The following is a 6,359-nucleotide window of genomic DNA, read 5'->3' as shown; positions in this document are numbered from 1 at the left end:
CAATCCGAATGAGAGTGTCCACATTTTCCGCGGGTTTCCCCGCAGCGGACGAGTGTGGAACAGCTGCGAATGTGCTAGGCGCCAAGATGTCGCTGCAAATTGTGGCATCTTACAGTGCTGCCTCTATTTTGCGTTGAGTGTTCTATGTTAAAGTTTTGAGCTTGTAAAGTAAAGTAAAGGAAGTCAGTGTTTCATAGTTGGCGGCGTGAGGATGACACTTCTCACGGAGCTACGTGGCGCAGTGGTTAGCACACTGGAATCGCCATCCTGATTTAGGTTTTCCGTGATTTCCAAAAATCACTCCAGGCAAATGCCGGGATGGTTCCTTCGAAAGGGCACGGCCGACTTCCTTCCCCGTCCTTCCCTAATCCGATGAGAAGGATGACCTCGCAGTTTGGTCTCTCCCCCCAAACAACGCAGCCCCTACACACTTCTAGAGGTTGCAGAGGAGACTTCGTAGATCAAGTTTTCAAAAGGAACTCGTGTCCGGAAACGTCATCCAAGGGTGTTGCAGGGCGTCAAAGCTATAGGCGCCAGCGCTTGTAAATGTATACAGGGTGTTACAAAAAGCTAAGGCCAAACTTTCAGGAAACATTCCTCACACACAAAGAAGGAAAATATCTTATGCGGACTTGTGCCCGGAAACGCTTAATTTCCATGTTAGAGCTCATTTTACTTTCGTCCACCTACGCTCAATGGAGCACGTTATCATGATTTCATATGGGATACTCTACCTGTGCTGCTAGAACATGTGCTTTTACAAGTACGACACAACATGTGGTTCATGCGCGATGGAGCTCCTGCACATTTCAGTCGAAGTGTTCGTACACTTCTCAACAACAGATTCGGTGACCGATGGATTGGTAGAGGCGGACCAATTCCGTGGCCTCCACGCTCTCCTGACCTCAACCCTCTTGACTTTCATTTACGGGGGCATTTGAAAGCTCTTGTCTACGCAACCCCGGTACCAAATGTAGAGACTCTTCGTGCTCGTATTGTGGACGGCTGTGATACAATACGCCATTCTCCAGGGCTGCACCAGCGCATCAGGGATTCCATGCGACGGAGGGTGGATGCATGTATCCTCGCTAACGGAGGACATTTTGAACATTTCCTGTAACAAAGTGTTTGAAGTCACGCTGGTACGTTCTGTTGCTGTGTGCTTCCATTCCATGATTAATGTGATTTGAAGAGAAGTAATATAATGAGCTCTAACATGGAAAGTAAGCGCTTCCGGACACATGTCCACATAACATATTTTCTTTCTTTGTGTGTGTGGAATGTTTCCTGAAAGTTTGGCCGTACCTTTTTGTAACACCCTGTATATATTCATGGTGATTCCGTGATGATGTTACAAACTTTGTAGGATGATGATAAATGTATCAGTCAATAAAATTTTTCTGAGTTTGTACCGCATTGTCAATATGTACCATAAAACCACCGATGTTTCGGTCACTGTTGCAAGTAATCTTCTCCAGACCCTGAAAAAGGTCAATAAAATTTTTCTGGGTTTGCGACCGTATTGTCAATATGTAGAACTACCTACGTTTCGGCCACTGTTGCAAGGGATCTTCTTCAGACCCTGAAGAAGGTCACTTGCAACAGTGACCGAAACGTCGGTAGTTTTAGATATTGACAATGTGGCCACAAACCCACAAAAAATTTGTTGATTGTGATAATGGCCGCAGAAGCATACACTTATAAATGTATCAGTTGAGGTAAGGGTCCCTGCACCGGAAATGAACGAGTCGAAAGTTACAAGCGAAACCCGTTCTGATACCTCTGACAGTGGAATACATCAGCTGCTACTCTTTTTTCTAAGTTTGTAGAGTAGGCAACTTTCAGAGGTCGCAGTATGGGCCACAAAAAAAAAAAAAAAAAAAAAAAAAAAAAAAAAAAAAAAATCAGTTAAACACGGGCTCTAAATGGTTCAAATGACTCTGAGCACTATGGGACTTAACATCTGAGGTCATCAGTCCCCTAGAACTTAGAACTACTTAAACCTAACTAACCTAAGGACATCACCCACATCCATGCCCGAGGCAGGATTCGAACCTGCGACCGTAGCAGGCGCGCGGTTCCAGACTTAGCGCCTAGAACCGCTACGCCACTGCGGCCGGCAAAATGCATATCTTAAGAGCTATGGGCAGAGATGTGTTTCACACTAGCGAAGATGAAAAAATGCTCACGTCTCCTCAGGTACGCGTTTCAGAGCCCACGTTTAGCAGACGTTGTTTCCTTGTTTGGTTACACACTATCATATCTGAAAGTTGCCTACCCTACACTCTTAGCAAGAACAGTACCATTACATGTATTCCACTGTCAATGGTATCAAAACTGTTTTCGCTGACAACTTTCGTCTCGTTCGTTTCCGGTACTGGGACCTTACCTCAAACTGATACATTCATCCACCTCCATCGTCCCAGAAAGTTTGTAACATCGTCACAGAATCACCGTCTATATGCATGCATTTACTGACGCCGGCGCCTATAGCTTTGACGCTCCGTAGCGTCGTTGCCTGTTGTTTCCGGACGTGGATTCGTATGTAAACTTGACCTAGTAAGTTCCCTATAAAACCTCTAGAAGTGTGTAACATGAATTGTGAAAGTCGCAGTATATGGGCATTCGTCATCCTCTTGCCGCCAACTATGTAACGCTGACCTACTTCATTTTATTTTACTTTCACGCTTAAAACTTTACTGTATACACACAGATGCAGGTATCGGCGCATAAAACTCTTACACTCTGTAACGTCATTGGATGACGTTTCCGGACATGAGTTCCTGTGTGAAACTTGATCTACAGAGTCCCCTCTACAACTTCTAGAAATGTGTAATATCATTCGTGAAACTCACTGTAGATATACAATTTCCGAACGATATACTTTAAGCGAAATATTTCCTCTGCTGTCTATCTGATTTACCTACATGGAATACCTTTGTTACCATGCTACTGCATAGCTCAATGACTGAAATCGTCGTTGTGAAGTGAGGAGCGTCGTGACACTGTATGGCAAGTTGAAAAAGGGAGAGAGAGAGGGAGAGATGGAATGAATGATGTATACGTGATTATGAGAAACCCCTTGCCTCTAAAATTTTTCTCTCTTTCATACCTCCTCCATATTACCACAGATCACCTGTCACTGATCTCATTTGTACTAAGATTGCAGTACACACGAGGTGCCTATTTGCTTCCACCGCCCTCAGTGGAATGCATAAGATCTAATAAATGTTTACCAACCTTCAGTCTTCTACAGTTTTCCCCTGCGCAAAAAACAGCACGTAGGTCGTCAATCCGTTGAGGCTGTGAGAAACTCTTAGCGAGGTACTGTTATTTTAGAAATAATTAAATTTGCAATCAGTTTGTTTATACTGGATGCCCCTTGATTTATTTTGGCAGAAGACAAGAAGCTGCACAATTATATTTCTCTTTAGAGTCACAAATAATGGCCGGCCGCTTTGACCCAGCAGTTCTTGGCGCTTCAGTCCGCAGGTTCGAATTCTGCCTCAAGCATGGATGTGTGCGATGTCCTCAATTAGGTTTAAGTATTTCTAAGTCTAGGGGACTGATGACCTCAGATGTTAAGTCCCATAGTGCCTAGAGCCATTTGAACCATTTGAATCACAAATAATTTCTGTTCTCCAACAAATGAATGAACTGCACATTTCCGTGATTACAGCTCTCACAATTAGAAACCAGACATTGCAAGTTAAGTCTTAACTGATACTGTGGCAGACAACATCACCATTCTCCAAGACTGCCGAATCATCTCACACATTTACAACCCATGCATCGCTAATAAAGTCTTAATGTATACCGACCGTGGCAGACAACATGTCTGTCCTCTGACACTGCGGAATCAGCTCACACATTTACAACCCATGCATCGCTAATTAAGTCTTAATGGATACCGACCGCGGCAGACAACATGTCTGTCCTCTGACACTGCCGAATCAGCTCACACATTTACAACCCATGCATCGCTAATAAAGTCTTAATTGATATCAACCGCGCCAGACAACATTTCTGTCCTCCGACGCTGCCGAATCAGCTCACACATTTACAACCCATGCATTGCTAATAAAGTCTTAATTGATATCGACTGCGGAAGAATGGTTCAAATGGCTCTGAGCTCTATGGGACTTAACTGCTGAGGTCATCAGTCCCCTAGAACTTAGAACTACTTAAACCTAACTAACCTATCACACACATCCATGCCCGAGACAGGATTCGAACCTGCGACCGTAGCGGTCACGCGGTTCCAGACTGTAGCGCCTAGAACCGCTGAGCCACTCCAGCCGGCCGACCATGGAGGACAACATGTCTGTCACCAGAATGAGATTTTCACTCTGCAGCGGAGTGTGCGCTAATATGAAACTTCCTGGCAGATTAAAACTGTGTGCCGGACCGAGACTCGAACTCGGGTCCTTTGCCTTTTGAGGGCAAGTGCTCTACCAACTGAGCTACCCAAGCACGTCACACGCCCCGTCCCCACAGCTTTACTTCTGCCAGTATCTCGTCTCCTACCTTCCAAACTTTACAGAAGCTCTCCTGCGAACCTTGCAGAACCAGCACTCTTTCATATGCAGCAACAAATTATGTAATATGCACCAAACGCAAAATCATAGTGAGCGCTATTTTTCATTGCAATTTTTCTCGAGTCTCGTGAAGTCTCTTATTTAACTGCAAATATCACAATAACTATGACCATTAACGAAATGATGGGCACATCATCATGAAGCCGACATATAAAACTGTAAGTAACGGAAAAATGAATTTTTGTTTTACCAAATAGTTTCTGTAAAATCGTTTGAGAAAGATTGCAGTGCGTCCATCTCGATTCTGCAAAGGCAGCGCGCCGCTGACCAGCGAAAAGCTGGCAAACAATTTTGACCTCCCCTTCCAAACAAACGAATGAACTCGCCCAGCACTTTGGAGGAGAACTGGTCACCGCACATTGACCACCGTTACATGGGTGGACTCTACAGTCGACCAAAACCGTGCCAAAAAATTCTAATGGAAAGTCGCAACAGCCAGCTGGGGTGGCCGAGCGGTTCTAGGCGCTACAGTCTGGAACCGCGCGACCGCTACGGTCGCAGGTTCGAATCCTGCCTCGGGCGTGGATGTGCGTTATGTCCTTAGGTTAGTTAGGTTTAAGTAGTTCTAAGTTCTAGGGGACTGATGACCTCAGAAGTTAAGTCCCATAGTGCTCAGAGCCATTTGAACCATTTTTTGAAAGTCGCAACATTTTTGTCGTTTGTCGGCTGAAGACTTGGAACACCTGCTCATCTTCACTGAACTGGTACAAGAGAGTGTTTTATCTGAAGGATAAAACACATGATGTTTTTTGGTCAGCACCTCAGTCTAGTTTTAGGATGCGAAGGAATGTGCACTAGAGACACTGGGAATTGAACCAGGGTCGCTTCACATGAAAGCCAGCGGCACTAGCAATTCGGCTGCAAAGCAAAAAAACATCAATATCTATTAAGTTTTCTGTGTTCTGGTGATTTCCACTCAATAGTCAGTTTGAGAAGGAATGTTAATTAACTTAATTTACAAAGCTCCTTGCAATAGACTCCATGCAGGATACGGTGGCAGATGTGCAGTGACCAATTTTCGTCCACAGAGCGCTGGGCGAGTCCATTCATTTGTTTGGAAGGGGAGACCGACAGTGTTTGCCTGCATTCAGTTTGTCCTTGATGACAGAATCGAAGCACACATCTAGGAATGTTCCTCAAACGATTTTACAGAAACTATTCGGTAAAAATTTCGCTTTTTCGTTGTGTACAAATTTAGATGTCAGCTTCATAATGATGTGCACATCATTTCGTTAATGGTTATAGTTATTGTGATACTTGCATTCACAGAAGACATGGAACACAATTCAAAAAAATTGCAGTGAAAAATAGGGCTCACTATGGTTTTGCATTTGGTGCATATTATGTAGTATGTTACAGTGCATGATATCTGGTTAACATATCGAATTTTCGCTTAGACTTAGGTGGAGGTCAATCCGTCACCAATCTTGAGGAAATTGATCTGATGTAGTTCACTCACTGGTGATCTCGCATGCCAACAATTAAACCAGAATGAAATATCCACAACACTCCTCATATTTCACAAATAGCTTGAGATATTGAAATGAGATTTTGGCAAATGATAGCAAGCAAACAGAAGAGTATTTTTGCATATGTTTATCAGGCAAACTTCATTATTTACCGATTCCGCTAACTACAGAATTTTTCTATGAAAGAATGTAATTTTTCAGTGCCTAGCTAGTGAAATGAGGAATGCTATGGGCCTTGGAATGATGTAAGTGAAGGCATTGCATGTTCATTTTTGTACCAATGATGTGCGTT

General features: G+C 43.8%; 1 non-coding gene across 1 annotated transcript; it reads right to left on the bottom strand.

Annotated features, from left to right (window-relative positions):
* Positions 1–4,399: 4,399 nt before the first annotated feature.
* Positions 4,400–4,474, bottom strand: Trnal-caa (transfer RNA leucine (anticodon CAA)). The gene has a single exon. It is a non-coding gene; the product is annotated as a tRNA-Leu (tRNA).
* Between the last annotated feature and the right edge of the window lie 1,885 nt (positions 4,475–6,359).

The sequence above is a fragment of the Schistocerca serialis genome, chromosome 10 (assembly GCF_023864345.2).
Source record: "Schistocerca serialis cubense isolate TAMUIC-IGC-003099 chromosome 10, iqSchSeri2.2, whole genome shotgun sequence".
Taxonomy (NCBI): Eukaryota; Metazoa; Arthropoda; class Insecta; order Orthoptera; family Acrididae; genus Schistocerca; species Schistocerca serialis.
This window is presented reverse-complemented; position numbering and strand designations above follow the sequence as displayed.